Raw genomic sequence first — 17,589 nt, 5'->3', positions numbered from 1 at the left:
TCAGATTTAAAACCTTGATGCTTGCCTACAAAGCCAAAAATCGACCAGCCCCTTCATACATGAGGTCAATGGTCAAAGCCCAATCTATACCTTGAGTAATTCGAACCTCAAGTACGGCTCGGCTTGAAATACCTTGCTTCAGGTCTCATGGATGACAAGCATCGAGACTATTTTCTGTCTTGGCTCCAAGATGGTGGCATGAACTCCCACTTCCTGTCCGGACAGCAGAGTCCCTTGCAGTCTTCAAATGCAGACTGAAGACCCATCTATTTGCAGAATATTTAAAGGACAACTGACACTGCTCCCATATTGACTGACTAAATTAATACTTTTTGTAGGGTATTGTTTATGTTGTTTAACAAACTCTAGCACTTATTGTTTATAGCACTTATCATTGTTTAAGATAGACCTTATGTATTTTGTACTTCTAGTTATTAGCATTCATCCCTGTATTCTACAGTATTCTAGTTCATTGGTATGTCTGATTCTAAACTACTGTACTGTACTTGGATATATTCTATGAGTAAATGACAAAGCACTTTTGTAAGTTGCTCTGGATAAGAGCGTCTGCTAAATGCCGTAAATGTAAATGTGTGTGTGTGTGTGTGTGTGTGTGTGTGTGTGTGTGTGTGTGTGTGTGTGTGTTCCATTCTAGATCCACTTCTAGATTCCATTACAGAGTTTCATGTTTGCAGAAAATCAGGAGACAAGACTCTGCCCACCCTGAGGAGAAATAAAAGAGGGAAGAAGCTAGAGGAAGAGAGAGATGTTCTCTTGAATTGTTTGTTAGCAGTGTTGATGGTTGGCTTAGTGTATGACTTTGCTTCCCATGTTGACTTTGCACTAGCAGTTTGTTTTTGCCGTTGTGTATTTGTATATGTTCCACTTTGTTCCCTTTGTTGTGTTTCACTGGTAAGTAGGAAGTGACTGCCATTTTGTTTGGGGGGTGGGTTTGCTCTGTGTTTTCCACGTAGTGTAGTTGTATGTGTATTTTTCTTTTGTCTGTTTAGGTTTAGTGAGTTATTTTGGCCTGTGTCACTCCTGACGTTATAATCCAGTGTTACACTGTCTCTTATATATATATATATATATATATATATATATATATATATATATATATATATATATATATATATATATATATAAATATCATACTGTCTATTGTACAATACACTGTATATCATTGAACTGTTTTGGTTTGTCGCTGTCTGACTTCATTTCCACTATTCCACTTGATTTGTGGTTTTTATCACATTTCCTCTTACGACCTGGAGCCTTAAATGTTGTCACAATTTTCATTAATAATTTTACAATAAGCATTTAAATATGCTTTAATTGGGGTGCATGTACATAAAGCTTCTCAATGCTTATCTAGGATTTGTTTGTCAGTGTTGTAGATGAGACAAAAATATCACCTTAGGTTAGCACTCATGCTTTGAGAAGCTTTAAGAATATAGGCCTAGATTTAGTAAAATTAAAGTTTAGTTAAGCCTCTTTTCCTGTAAACATTCTTTTAGTTACCTCAACACCACCTATTTTTCACACACATACTGTTAGCTTTAGTCTTTGAGCAAGTAGTATACTCTAGTATCTGAAACAACAGAAAGGACAAAACAATATGAGCTGAAAACAGAAGAAAATGGAAATATAATGCTCTGTAAGTGTATGTAGCATTTAATATGAGAGTGCGCTGACCAAACATGCTGCAATGAACAGGTGATGCCTTTAGGATGTGCAGATTGTGGGGACATTCTGTTTCATGAATTCTAATGGTTTTTTTTAAATACCTAAATTGTTATTACTTTTCTATCATTACTTTTGCACTGTTAGAATAGATCTGTATATATCTATGATAAACTGTGGACCTCCGTAATAGGCATGCTACAGCCCTAGCTACAAAATCTAGATAATTTTCTGGTGTCAGATGATCTAATCTGGTCAATGATGGTCAAGATAGTTGAAAAGCTGGACATCCAGGCAATAGATGTACTTTATGCTATTAAATCATCTGATTAAACTGGTAGACTAGCAAAAGCTACGTTTTGTTTCAGGTTTGATGGTTTAGCCACAATTTCCAACTGGACAGCAGGTCCAGCAGCATAAACAACTTGACCAAGCTATTCAACCAGTATGATTGAGCAGTTGGGTCATACTGGTCAAATCTCAATCTGATTATACTGGGCAACCAGTTTGGTCATTGGTTATGCTGGCCAACTATCTTGTTCTTATCTTATCTGAAGTGTAATGCTTATAGATACATACAAACCACTCTTAATTGTAGGTATTTATCCAGAAACCAGAGTTGTATTATGCAGCATCTCTTTAGATTGAATACTATTCTGTAAAATAGTAGGCAGGTATTTAGACAGAACCTGAATTGTGTTAAATGGGATTTATATCAGCGTTTGTAAGGCTGCGATATGTACAACCTAGCATAAATAAATACGCTAGAATGTATAGCACGAATAGCCAGCCATGATAAAACCATGGTAACCTAAAAACGTACTTTTCACTTGGTTGTTGTTGCTTCCCGCTGGTCTCATTGAAGTCCAATCGCCTCTGTGTCCTCTGGAAACAGCACTTCTGTTGTGTTGGGAATGGATTTGAAGCATTTTTGAAGTTGCATGTGTTTTCTGAATTTGCACCGGGTTGTGTTGTCATTTTGATGAATGTGCTTTATGTATTTGCATTGCGTTTGTGAAATGTATCGCAAGTGTTGTCATTTTGATGAATGTGCTTTATGTATTTGCAGCACGATGGGTCTTCCCTGCAACCGTAGTGGGTGTGGAGTGTGAATCAAGCTCCAACTTTGCTAAAATGAAAATGTAAATAAAACATTTTCTCTCTTGCACTTTATGTATGTTCTTTAGAAAGGCTCTTCGTTCGGCTCTACATTCCTTCACTTACACACAACCCCACACCTGTTCCACCTTCTAGCTTGCCAAATGAGAGTAGGGAGGATTGGGAACTTTCTGCTCACCTACCCGACAGGCAAACCTAAAAGCCACCCTGAAATCATGTGATGAGCGACCCCAGCCCTTAAATTCTGACTCGAGATACCCTAACACAAAATCGATTCCGGTTGAGTCTAAAATGAGAAACTCCAAAACCAGTGGCAATGCTTAACAAGTGCCTTTGACCTTGCTATTCAACCATGCCATCTGATGGACAGCAGTGGGGAAGTCATTTTACATTCTCAAAACCTAACCCCAACAACATATACAATGTGTCATCGCAGTGCTATTGAAAATCTTGGGATTATGAGTGAGTGAGCTCTCATAGAGCTCCTAAAATGATCCAGTTCAAGGGTGAACTGTGACCTGATCCTGAACTCAACTCAACAAACAGGTAACGGGGTCAGCATGGTCTACTTTGATGCCAGTTCGCTGTGTGTTATCATACTACCTGACCACAGAATGACATTTAGGCAAATCCAGTCTAGTTCAATGATTATTTAGGACACACTTCCCTTTCAGGAGTCCCAGTTTAGTGTTCCAAAATCCATGGCATTTCCCTTTTGGCTCTATTTAGTTGTTAATCAATTTTTTTTTCTCTTTCTAGTTTTGTGGTAGCTTGGTGGTTAAGGTAGTTGACTTGTAATCAGAAGATTGTGGTTTCAAGCACCACTGCTGCCAGGTTGCCACTGATGGGCCCCTGAGCAAGACCCTTAACCTTCAGTTGCTCAAGTTGTACTCAGTCATAATTGTAAGTTGCTTTGGATAGAAGCATCTGCAAATGTTATTTGTGGTTTTTCTACAACAATTACTATACCTATAGCTTCATTTTAGTTGGTTCCATATACTCAAGCCCTGTTTATTTACTATATATGTTTATTAACATTTAATTTACCATATAATGCAGGATTCACTTTCATTTTTATAATCCCTGCATACGTGATTAGGACTCTGACTAACCATAACCTGAGTGAGACTGAATTAATATAAAGCTTTTTTTAAAGTAATTACACTTCAATTATAATTAACATATTTCCCTACATTTAGCATGGTGCCCTGGTTAAAGGTATTTTGACAAATTTAAAACATACATTGCTACTATTTCAATCCACTAACAAAAAACTTGATCATCTTAGGGAGGACAAGATGCAACAATTTCTATCAAATGTTTCCAGATGATGAGAGTGTTTACAGTGAAATGCATCACACCTTGTGCAGTAGAAATATTAGACTTTATTTGAAGATTATGGCAAAACAGAGGCAGACTTCCCATGTTGTTCATATGTGTCACACTACTGTCAGATGAAACATTTGTAATAATGTATATACGAATTATACTGAGGGATGACTATGAACTTGACTTGGCATGAAAAACTAAAAGCACTGTTAATATTTACTGTAAATTATTAAGGTTCATTCACATATAAGAAATCATACATTTATTATAAAACTGAATGTTACTCAGCAATATGAATGATGAGGGTTTAATTTTAGGTGCCAAGTGTTGGGGCAGATAAGTGAGTTACATGTGAATGTGTTGGTCACGTGTGATGAACTTTGAAATCCAGGTTGCACCAGTGCCTGTGAATTTTTAAATAGTATTTTGCCAATATTATTCCAACCTTGAATGTAAATACTACCCTTACATGTTAAAAGTGAATGGATTATGCCAAGTAGTTTACTGCGCTGAGCTTATGGGGAGAGGGGTCAACGTGAAGCCCACAGCTGGCATGAGGTCCAACTGTTCCTCAGACACGCCAGGTGGAGGAGTGAAACGAAAGTGCTGCAGAAGAGTGGCGAAGAAGAGGAACAGCTCCATCCTGGCCAGACTCTCTCCCAGACACACCCTACGCCCTTAACAGACACACAGACAGACATTTAAAGTACAACATGAAATCTGGAGCACCAGATCAATGACAGAAAATGATTTCAGTGCACCTCCACAGAAGGGCATGAAGGCATCTCTCTTAATGAAGTGTCCCTACTCATCGAGGAAGTGTCCTGGATTAAAAGTGTAAGGGCTCTCCCACTCATTCTCATCCTTCAACACGGATGTCAAAAGAGCAAATACACAGGTTCCCTGGAAAGAATCACAGTTTTAGCTTAAGCAGGAAGCTAGTGACAGCTTTCTCTGGTATGACAACAGTGCAAAATTTAAATTTACGCAGCCATTTTGTCATGTCTTTGTTATATTTATAAACCAGCCAGTTTCAGCTCTCAGTCTCCTACGTACATTTAATAATTTTATCCTATGCATGCTTTTGTTGTATTGCTTTTAGACTCTTCTCAGTTAATCTAACAGCCTGACCTTCTTGATGAAGAAGCCTTGGAAGTTAATATCACAGGTAGTGGTGTGAGGGAGACTCATGGGTACTATGTCTGCCAGTCTCTGTGTCTCATGGATGACTGCATCTGTGTAAGGCAGGTTCTTGTGGTCATCCAGCACTGGCTGGCGGCCTCCAACCACCCTGTCAATCTCCTGTTGTACCTGATCTGGAGCACAACAGAAGATATTGTCTCGTGTTTTTAAGAAGACAAAAGCAATCAACTCTTTCAATATTACAATATAAACAAATACAAGAAGCAACCATGGTAAACCCTCAAACACCATCAAGCACCTCTTTGTCTTCCTCATTGGAGAAATGTCTTGGACACTGGATATTCACATTGCAGTTGGAATTCTTACCTTGTATGTGGGGGTACTTGGCCATTAAGCAGAATGCCCCAGTGGAGCGTTGTGCTGGTTGTCTCAGTACCAGCAGCAAACAGGTTGGAAACAGTTTGAAGGAGATTCTGTGCATGGAACAATGAGTTCTTTTTTCCAGCCTCCTAACCAATAATCAGAAGGGATCAATTAGTCAGCCAACATAAGAGACCACTTTCTTCCATCAGAGTACAACTGAGTAATACCAGGGATCATATAGAGAGATGTTTGAAAACCATCAAACCACTGGCTTTTTCCATACCAAGCCTAATCAGCTGGCCTAACAGTGAACCAATTCAACAAGCATGAAAAGGTTTTCTTAAGAAGTCCCATTTTATTTATATTTTTAAGGAACCAGTTTTGCTGTGCTAAAACCTATAAAGAAGCTTAAAATCATAAGGTTCCATTTATGCTTGCCAACTTAAGCCATTGTTTCATCCATGTTCATTTGTATGGTGGCCAGGAAGACCCAACATGCTGCAACTACATTAAACACATTCATCAAAACACATGTGCTACATTTCAGAAATGCAATGCAAATTCATGAATGTTATACAAATTCCAAAAACATTTTATTCAAAATGACAACATATGCTACATTTCAGAAATGCAGTGCAAATTCAAAAAACACATGCAACTTCAGAAATGCTACAAATCCAGTCACAACACAATGAAAGTGTTGTTTCAGGGGGACACAAAAAGGGGTTATTCAACCAAACAGCCAGTGAAAAGTAATTTATATTTGTGATTTCCAAAGTTTTGTCACTGGTGGTACAGAATGAACAATTGGCCTATTTGTGCTTTGCATTCTTGCACATGTTTGGTTGTAAAGAATGCAGCCTTAAAGAACACTGATAAAACAAAATCCCAACTAACAGAAATATAAACCTGATCCTGCCAGTTAATAACTAGCTAGATGCATTCAGAGTGTGTTACTATTTTAAACTCCAGTTCAGCCTAAAGAGATTCTGTCGAATACAACTAGGTTTCTGTCCATATACCTACTTTTAGAGCGTTATTGATTTCAAACCATATTTTGTATGTATGTAAAAACAACACACTTGAGATTAACTAGTAAGAATAAGACAATTGACAAGATGGTCACTGTAGCAGACCAGTTAAACTATCAAACCTGAACAAAAACATAGTGTATCCTGTAAATTAGTAACACACTCTGAAGGTAGCTAGCTAGCTAGCTAACTAACTACGTATTAAGCCAGAAACATAGTCGCGTTAAATGGGATTTTTTTTTTCATCAGCGTTCTTTAAAGCTGCATTACAACCTAGCAGAATTAAATATGCAAAACTGCTGAGCATGAATAGATCAGTTGTTCATTCTGTATCAACATAATCCATAACAAACGATATAACCATGGTAATCACAAATATAAATATTTTTCATTAGCTACTCGGTCACCACTGGTCTCATAGGAGTCCATTCCCTCTCCGTGTCCTCAGAAACATGTCCGTCGTGTTGTAGCTGTTATTTGCAGGGTTTCTGAAGTTGCATGCGTTTTTTGAATTTGCATCACGTTTCATTTGCAGCACAGTGGGTCTTCACATTCATCGTACATTTGTGTTATTTTTAATTTTATTTTCTGCAATCTGAACAGTGTTACATTTAACTTTCCACTGAATTAAGAGAGTCAATCAAGGACACTCTGCCAATTGTAAACGCAATGTGTATAAATACTGCTATTATCAATGTTTAAACACCAGTTAAAGAGGTGTATACCAAGCTTGAAACAGGTGTTTGACAGTTCATGACTGAACTTGCTTTGGAGCAAGGGAAAGACATTCCTGTCTCCCATGAATATTGCCCCTATCTGTATTGTGAATTGTGTGATTTTTGTGTGCTTGTTTTTGTCCCACACAGAGCATCACGCACACATGGACAATGTTCCAGGCTGCTGGAACTGTCCAAATGCCCCATAATAAGAAGTGATAACGGCCTTTTGAAAGCCAACTTTGATGTTGTCATTCTTGTGACATAGCGAACAGGGAATTCCTTTACACAGTGTGACAATCAGGCTTCCCACACTCATAGAGCTCCTTGTGCAAGTATAGTCAATTAAGCAAAACATGTTAATTTTGTTAGTCTTTCCACTACTGCTTCCACTTACTGTAGTACTAGCAATTAAACTTCACATCTAGTAGTTCTCTAGGTAATGCTGTCAGTTATTAGGGATCCCTGTATGACCTTTATTCTCATTTATCCTGTCTGTTTTTAAAAATGATATTACCTATATGAATCAATACATTAATTCCTTTAGAATTGGTGATTAGTTGCTAAACATCCTATCGATTGTTGATCAAACTCAAAATCTCCCACTGAGATGCAAACGAGAGTTTTCTGTTTCACCATTTGGCAGCCAGATAGTGCTACTGAAGCACTTTGAATTGCCACAGTATATGAAAAGTGCTATATAAATTAACTTAAGTTGCCTATTGATTAAAGGTCAGATTGAGTCGTCTTCTAGTTAGTCCTGTAGATTACTTTTGTTTTCTAAACAAATATTCTCATTTGTTTTATCTGGTTTCTCTCTTTATTCCCTCTATTCTTCAATGTATTATACACTATGCGATTGCTGATTAGTTCAACGTTCCATTAGCTGTCAAGTTTGTGGCTTCACTGGTGGCATTTCTAACCTGTGGTGGATGATCACGAGTTAGACAACTTGCGACTTCCAGTTGAGACTGATTAAAATATTTCCATATGCGATGGTGCCCCATTAATTTACTATAACTATAACAAATTTGATGAGTGCAGAATTATAAATTAGGAGTTCATACCACTACAGAGGTCATATGGATACTCCAAAATATGAGTGGTTGTATATGCACTATGTACAAGATAAAACTTGACACATTAAGCATTTCTGTATACAGCACAAGAAGGACATACCACGTTTTGTTTGCATGCTAGAAAACAGTCAATAAAGCCTCTGCACTCCTGAGGGTTCAGGGTCTCCTGGAGGCTGTGCACAAGCTGCATTATATCCTTCAGAGTTTTTTCACAGTTTGCCATGATAATTTTCCAGTCCTTTAGCCAGAGCCGAAGCCAGGGGAACATATTGTAAAGCTACAAACACACAGATTAACATTTTGTTATGTGCCTCCTACATTTATCCATACATCATCCTATCTTTGTGTCTCTTGCTTATTCAAAAACATAGCAGGGTACCTGTATAGAAGCTGAACCAGTGATCCTGATATTCTCATTGCTTCGGTTTACCATGTTTTGGAACCGAGGATCACTGTATTCAAACCTGCTTCCATATACAATGGCTGAGGTGATATTTGAGGCATTTATACAATAACCAATAACAGGATGTTAAATGTTCCCATATATTACATTTTGGATAAATGGATAATTACATTATGGATAATTTGGATAATTACATTTTTGGCTCAACTACAAAAAATAGTTACTTCTGGTAAGAGTAAAATAGAAAATATATACTTATGTCTCTTACCCTTAAAGTTCTCCACCACTTCCCTCAAATTCCACATCTCTTCTATGATTCTCTCTTCACTCCCTCTCTTGCCCTGCCCAAAGTCCTGCAGGGTGCTAAGGGCAAAGCGCCTCATCTCTTTCCAGTTCTCACCATTAGAAAACAGAATTCCTTGATCATAAACAGAAATCATTAAACCTTTGTTGTTAAACAGCTAAATGTCAGCGAAATGCCATAAATGTAAATGTAAACACAAAATGCAGAATGGTTTTTCATCTTAACTGTGAGACAACTGCATGTTTTTACAATATTTATATAAAACAGGTATTCATGATGAAACACACATTGGGAAACTGCTTATGATCTATTCCAGTGCAAAACCAAATTATAACCATGATTAATAAGGAAAATAACATAAAATAATAATTGTCTTCAGAAAATGGCCTTTTATGAAGAACATTGCTGGCCTGGCTTCCCTCTGGCTGTTTCACAACGGTTTCCCCTTTTCTCCTAATTCTTCTCTTACACTTTAGTCATGCTCTTTCACCATGAATCTTGTTTTATTAATGTTTCCCTTGTTGGTGTCACTCTGGGTGACTTCTCCTTCAGGATATAAACACCTCCCCTGCCCTTCTTTTGGAAAATCTGATCACACCTCCATCCTTATCCTGCCTGCATACAGACAAAACTCAAACAGGAAAAAAGGTTTTCTGATCAGTCTATCAATGGAGTGCAGAGGCCACCTTCACACTTCAGGACTGCTTTGAAACCACAGACTGGTGGATATTTTGTGACACAGCTGGCACTAACATCAATGAATTCTCAGACATATGTGGAATAGACTTTGCATGATCACTGACTACAAAGGAAGTTGGTACTGTGATAGGGGGGTTGACCTCCTCACTTGCAGAGAAGCTAAATGCTCATTATGCTCGGTTTGAGGAAAACATCCCCCTTGCTGCAAAACTCCCAGTAGATCAGGAGAGCTTTGTGTCTGAGGAGGTCAGATCCTTTAAGGCAGTTAACCCACGCAAGGTACCTGGTCCACAATTGGATACTGGACTACCTGATATGCAGACCCAAGGTGGGGAAAGTAGAAAACAGCTTCTCTTCAACACTGACTCTGAGCACAGGGGCTCCACAGGGTTGTGTGCTCAGCCCCCTCCTGTACTCCCCATTTACACATGACTGTGTAGCCAAACACACATCTAACATCATCTTCAAGTTTGCTGATAGCACAACCATCCTAGGCCTCATCACAAGGGGAGACAAGTCAACCTACAGAGACAAGGTTAGTGCTCTATCAAAGTGTTGCTACGACAACATCCTCCAGCTCAATGTCAGTAAAATGAAGGAGATGATTGTGGACTACAGGAAGCTGCATTTGGGTGGTCACTCTCGCCTATACATCAACGTATCCCAAGGGGAAAGAGTCGGTTGAGTTTTTCGGTATACACCTCACAGATGACCTCACCTGGTTCAACCACACCAACACACTGGTGAGATCAGCCCAACAGCACCTCTTCTTTCTGTGAAGGTTCAGGAGGTTTGGCCTGCCGCCTGACATTTTCACCACCTTTTATAGATCTAAAACAGAGAGCAAACCCACAGGTTGCATCACTGTCTGGTACTGCAGCTGCACTGCAAGTGACTGAAGGTCCTCCAGAGAGTAGTGAGGACTGCAGAATCCATCATAGGCCACAAACCTCCAGCCTTACAGGATAGCCATCAGTCCTGCTGCTTGAGGAAAATGAAAATGGTGCAGCTAGACAGTAGCCACCCAGCACACAGCCTGCTCACTGTGTGTCACAGGCATCGCAGTTCCCACGGCGACATATTTACGTGCTTGGTTTGGTTTCTGTCCCTGGTATACTTGGCTCGGTTTTGTCAAGCTCTTGTTTTGGTTTCGTTCTGTTCCACCCCCGAGCCTGTATCCCCAGCTGTAATTATGTTCACCCGTGTCTGGTAATGTTTATCTGGATCTTCATCAGTCTTGGTTATTTAAGCCCTGTTTTGCTTTCCAGTTTGTCGGTTATTTTGGTTTGCCAGTTGTGTTTAGATTTGGTGTTGCTGTTGCTGTCATTGTCTCTGTTACTTCCTAGTTAGTTTCCTGAAGTCTACCTCATTCTGTGCTGATGAACAGTTTCTACCCTCCTATAAGGCTCTTAAACAGGATGTGAAACAGTTAGTCCTTAGTATTAGTTCTTGGCAGCACACCACTACTTGAACATTTCCACATAGTCACTATTAACATACAGGGTGTAGTTTATCTACAGATTACCCTGGGCTAATATATTCAATAGCAGGAGGCTCCTTATTAGGACTCTTCTGAAGTCTAGTCACCATCTATTCTGAAAAAAATCAAAACAAAAAAGTAAATAAATAATGAATGAAAAACAAATAATTTACCTAATTAAAATTTAAATAGTACCATGATCAACTCACACACACATTCCATCATCTAAATTGGCTGAATAAGGTTTTCTGAATCCTTGGCTGAAGTCATAGAATATGGGACTGATGTCTCTTGTCTCCAAATTCTTCTGCATGATTCACCAGTGCTTGTTTGACAGTTTGATATCCTGTCAGGACAACTACTTTCTTTGGACCAAAATACACAGTGAATATGGATCCATATTGTTTTGACATCTGCAAACACAAATTGGATGGATAAAAAGTTTTCTGTTAATACAATGTACTCTATACAATGGGTTGATGGATTTTTTTGAATTTTAAGTAAAGACACTGCCATATTTATTTATTTAGTTAGGGTTTCAGAAGTAATAATCACATTGTTGAACTTGTGACTTTATGAGTCAAGACTGATTTAACATAGTCCTTAAATAATAATTAATTCATTAATTTTCCCTGCTAATCAGAGTGGTGCGGTAACGTGCGGTGGCCCGAGTGCCGTAGGGGGAGCGGCAGGACGCACAGACTCCTCCGACTGGGACGAACATTTATTCACATTTAACATGAAACACTAACGGCACTCACAAGAATCACTCACGACTGATACAAACAAGAAACGATTAACATTAAACACATACGGTGAACACTAATACAGTGAACATTGACTATGTTACAGCACACGTTACAGAATAACCAACCGCTACAGCACGCACTCTCCCTCGACAAAAAAAGTAATTCCTAGCGGGGGGTGCATGAACATCCTCTGCACCTCTGCCTGGATCCCAGGATATTGGGGAGAGGACCGTTGTCTGCGTCTTCTCCGGAGGTAGAGGGGAACAGCCCCAGGAATTTCTTGGGGGGGGCCTCAGGCGGTTGAGCCCGGGCCAGGGAGGACCGAGGGGCACCACAACCACCAGAAAGAGGGCGGTTGCGTGGAGCCAGCGGGATCTCCCAAGACCCTTCTCCTCAGCTGACTCGCCAGCGAAACTGGAAAGGTCTGCCCAAAGCCTCAGAGGCAACCCGCCTCTGGGACGCTCTTAGAGCGGCGGGAAAGAGGAGGACCGTTTAGGGATGTCTGGAACCGGGGCGGACGTGCACCCCCGCGTGTCCGCTGAGGCCTCGGACACGTCAAGGAGCCTGCGGGGACGGCGGGCGCCACGTCACAGCGCCTTGTGTTTGTGTGTTGGTGCTATTGTGTGTTTCTGTTTGCGCCTTTTGTGTTTACAGGCGCAACGTGTGGTGGAGTGTACCGGACTGCCCCGAGAGAGGCAGGGAAGCTGCCTTTCTCTCTCTCCCCGCGAGGTCTCTCTTGCTGGCGGCACCTGGCCCGCCTGGGCGCCGGGCACTGCCATGCTGTGTTTGTGTGTACGTGTACACGGTACCTGGAGGTTCACGTTCATTGGACGGATGCGTCGGGATCCGCGCCCCTTGGGAGGGGGTTCTGTCACGGAACGCTCGCCTCCCGCGATTCACGTGGTTCGACCCGCCATGTGCAGTGGGAGGACTGTCTTGTCTGTAACCACACCTGCACCTCGTATATACACCTGCACCTTAATGTATATAAAAGCGTGTTAAAGTGTGCAGGATGTTGGTTATTGTTGGCGTAATGTCTGAATGTAATGTGTTTGTTAGATGTATTCTTGTGTATCGTGTTTGTTTAACTTTAACCATTTCATGTTCCTTGTTTGTGATAAGCGTGCCATTGTGTCGTTTGTTAATAAATGTTCGTCCCAGTCGGTAGAGTCTGTGCATCCTGCCCCTCGCCCTACGGCACTCGGGCCGCCGCACCTTACAGGTGCCCCAAGTAATCTTATCATTTTTGATTGCCAATTTATTGAGGTGATCATAACACTATATTTGTGACAATAGCTGTTGTAAAAAATGCTATATACCAACTAGCTAGCTATCTTCTCCGTAAACTAGCTACTGTTAGCTCACACCTACGTTCCATGCAAACATTATTGTAAAAAGTAGAAAAATGAACATTATGAAAACTATTCCAGTGTTTAATTAATATCACTTCCACTTTGTAAATATTTCTACCATGTGAGTCATGTATCTGTGACTATCATGAACAATTGCATCATTTCCTAGATGAGGCAGATGTAAAAGGAGACATTTACAGCGAGGCATTACTTAGCCATTGTTGTAAAACAATTATTTTGTAGCCTTCTTGTCATTTTACTACCTTAACCCTTTCCTTTTATAAGCTGTTTTTTAATCAGTAACAATTTATGAAACATTAGCTAACCTACTAATATGCAAAAAATAGGCTTGTCTTCATAGCCAGAGTACACATATTATACTGTTACTGTTCCATATTACACAGGGTACTGTTCTGAATGTTTCTTGTAGATAATGGTCTAATGAATCATTGCTTGGTCTTACTAAATGCTACGCTGTCTGCCAGTTCACACAAGCCACCTGTTGCAGTGTTGCTGTCAATGTATGTCAATTAGAATTCTGTCAGTGGAGGTGCTGATGCCATCAGGGGCTGCTGTGTTCTCGCACACATAGCTGGCACTAAATAACAGGTCTAAACCAAGTTAAGAATGCACTCTTCTCGGTAAAATTTAATTTTTAGCTCTGAAAATGACCAAGGTGTGGACCTCAGTGACCTCATAGCTAGCTATGAGCATGCTCCTAAAGTTAAAGGGGAACTTCATGGATTTGACTAATTTTCTTTATCATTCAATGATTTAGACATAAACAAAGTTATTAAGAGTTTTTTGGTGTGAAATGTGCATTTCTAGACACATTTAGTAATTAGCTGTCAGAGTAGTTCACAGTGGTAGTACTAGAACCACACGTTGTGACGTCTACACTGCAAAAATAGTCACTTAATCTGTTCTCCAAAATGAGCAGTATCTGTCTTCTAAGTTTGTATATGATGATGGTAAAAGAGTGATAAACTTTAAAAACTACATCTTTGGGTCCTATTTTTCCTTACAACATCCTCCATGTGTCTCTCCATCCTACACCTCCTGGTTCTTCTGCTTGTGTGTGTGTGTTCAGTCACTCTCCTTGCATTCAACCAACCAGCAGGTCAGCAGGTGTAGTGTTACGATAGAAATGACAAGTCACCATTTACTACATAATTAATGTGAAGTAGCCCTATTTTGTTAGAATAACTTGAAAGTAGTCTAAAAATGTCATTTTATTTATTTTATTTTTTTAATGCCCTGGCCAGTATTCTTTGGCTGCACTTTAGGGGGACATTGATTTTATTTTTCAATTTTCATTAGTGATGTCACATACGTCATTGTTTGTATGCAGACCTCTACAGGATTTTATATTTGAAGGTTCAGTTTTACAACTAGCTGACTGGGGATTTAGGAACGACAATATCACAATATTTTTTACTAATATCAGCCTTTATCCAGTAGACTCAGTATAATGTGCAAACAGCAGTAAGATGTTGTAAAGGGATTGTGGGGCAAAACATGGGTGCAAATTCACAGAGCTGATGGACCTGGAATGTGGAACAGGTTGCACTGAATGGTGGGAGATGCTAGAGTGACGCTGAAAGGACAAAAGCTGAATGTGACATCATCAGGAACAAGGCGCGATTAACAGTACTCATTAAGTGACGATTTATTAATGAAACACACAAAGAAAACAAAGCAGCTTCAAATAGAAGCAAAAGAAAATAAATGAAAATAAAATAAAATTAAAAACAAGCAGGAACGCTACTAAATGGTGGGCAGGCTCAGCAAAGCCTGTAACAGCAGGGTTAGGGACCATCAGTAGGGTCAGAGCTGATGAGATAGCACCTCTTTTATATCTGAGGTCAATTTTTCAACTAGGAGTGAGATATTGTATTTATTTGATGCTATGAGTTTATGTATTTGTGTTAACATTTTCTGAGGTTTAATTTAGTGTAGTTATATATATGGCTAGGGGGAGTATGGTTACAAAAGTGTCTGATATTGACTGTTTTCTTTAAAACATCTTTGTACAAATTGAAAGTGACAGTTATCTGGTATGTTGTATTTTTCTGACGTCAAAGAAAATACCAGAGAATAACTGTGCCCGGCTGATTATACCTCTCTGCCTCCATGTGCAAAATACAAAGGGTTTGTTATTGATTAAAAACATGGGATTGTTCCATAAAGTTTGATCATAGGGAGAATAGATGCAATTAAGAATTTTGTTTGAAATCTACCAAGTATTCAAGGTAGTACTTATTGTATTGTATTCATAACATTTCAATTTTTTAATAATTTTGTTTATGAATGGAATGCTATTGATGCCTACTTCTTGAATTAAGCTCCTCAATGTCTAATCATGATTGGTTTAAATTACTTGTCCAGTGTCTGATGTAAAGCAATTGGTGGGAAAAGAAGTAGTAATAAAAATTTGTATTAATAAATAAATTTAATTTTGAGGTTGACATTCAGGTACATGCTGATGGCAAACACCTAGAAATCACAGAGGGGGAGAGTTAGAGAGTTAGTGTGCACCTTCTGCAGTTGTTTGACACATTTAGGTCCTTTTCAGGATACGAGATTAACTGGTCCAACTTTTCCAACTGGTCAGCTCTTACATCTTTGAACAACATGGCCAGTTCAATTCAACTACCCTCCTTATTTCCTGTTAATGATTCATTTAAATACCCGGGGTTTGATTCTTTCTTCTTTATCAGTGATGGCAATGGACAATTTTCACACCTTGCTGCAAAAAATTGAGATGATTTATATAGGTGGAGCTCACTGAGAACATCTCTGGGATAAAAATGAATATACTTCTACAACTCAGCTATCATTTTTACATACTCCTGATTTACCTCCCACTCCCTGTATAAATGACATAGGCTACCGTGATTTGGGCTGGCATTTCAACAAGCAAAATGGCTCAGTTTTTTGGCTTGATGCATCATTGTTTATTCAAAAAACCTTTTTCCATAACTCTTTTTCACATTTTGACTTTAGCAATATTCTGACTTTTCCATCTCATCCTAGCGTAAAAATCTTTTTGTGATATTTGGGTGTTTGGGCTTTTTCCAATTCTGCAAAAACTTTGTGGACAGAAACCCCACTACTGATGGTGTCTAACCCTGTTGAGGGTCCCTAACCCTACTGATGGTCCCTAAACCTGCTGATGGTGCCTAACCGAGTTTACGGAGGCAGTAGGAGGGTTTATTGGAAAACTGGTGGACGAAATGATTCCAAGAGCCACCATAAAGACATTTCCCAACCAGGGTGAGAAAAAAACCATCTGCAAGCCTCTGAACTCTCACACTACTGCCTACAACGTGGGGCTCATCAGGAACATGAACAAGTACAAGTCTGTGGCATACGGAAAGCACAGGGCGGTGAGAGAGCTGAATCAGCGCTATGGGAGGAAACTAGAGTCACAGTTCCAGCAGAGTGGCTCTAGATCCCTGTGGCATGGACTATGGATAGATACATAAATATATATACCTACAGAGAGACAGATAGACACAAACCTACCGATAAATACCTGCAGATGGATGGACAGATACATACATAAATATACATACCTATAGATAGATAGATAGACACATACCTACCGATACGTACCTATAGATGGATAGACAGATACATAAACAACTATACATACCTAAAGAGCGATAGATAGATACATACCTATCAATACATACCTGCAGATAGATAAAAACATAGATACATACCTGCAGATGGATAGACATATACATACATAACAATACATAACTATAGAGAGAGATAGATAGGTACATACCTACCAATACATACGTGCAGATAGATAAATACATAGATACATACTTTCTGATACATACCTGTAGATGGATAGACAAATACATACATAACTATACATACCTATAGACAAATAGATAGATACATACCTACCGATACGTACCTATAGATATCTATCTATAGGTACGTATCGGTAGGTATGTATCTATCTATTTGTCTATACAGATACATAAATAACTATACATACCTAAAGAGAGATAGATAGATACATACTTACCGATACATACATGAAGATAGATAAATACATAGATACATACTTACCAATACAGACCTGCAGATGGATAGACAGATTCATACATAGCTATACA

The 17,589-nt window shown here is 39.3% G+C and overlaps 1 pseudogene; it reads right to left on the bottom strand.

Annotated features, from left to right (window-relative positions):
* Window positions 1-4,618: 4,618 nt before the first annotated feature.
* LOC145655514 (cytochrome P450 2K1-like) lies at window positions 4,619-12,925 on the bottom strand (annotated as a pseudogene).
* Window positions 12,926-17,589: the final 4,664 nt, after the last annotated feature.

This window comes from Electrophorus electricus, unplaced genomic scaffold (genome assembly GCF_041902795.1).
Source record: "Electrophorus electricus isolate QZ-2024a unplaced genomic scaffold, ASM4190279v1 Scaffold27, whole genome shotgun sequence".
Lineage (NCBI taxonomy): Eukaryota > Metazoa > Chordata > Actinopteri > Gymnotiformes > Gymnotidae > Electrophorus > Electrophorus electricus.
This window is presented reverse-complemented; position numbering and strand designations above follow the sequence as displayed.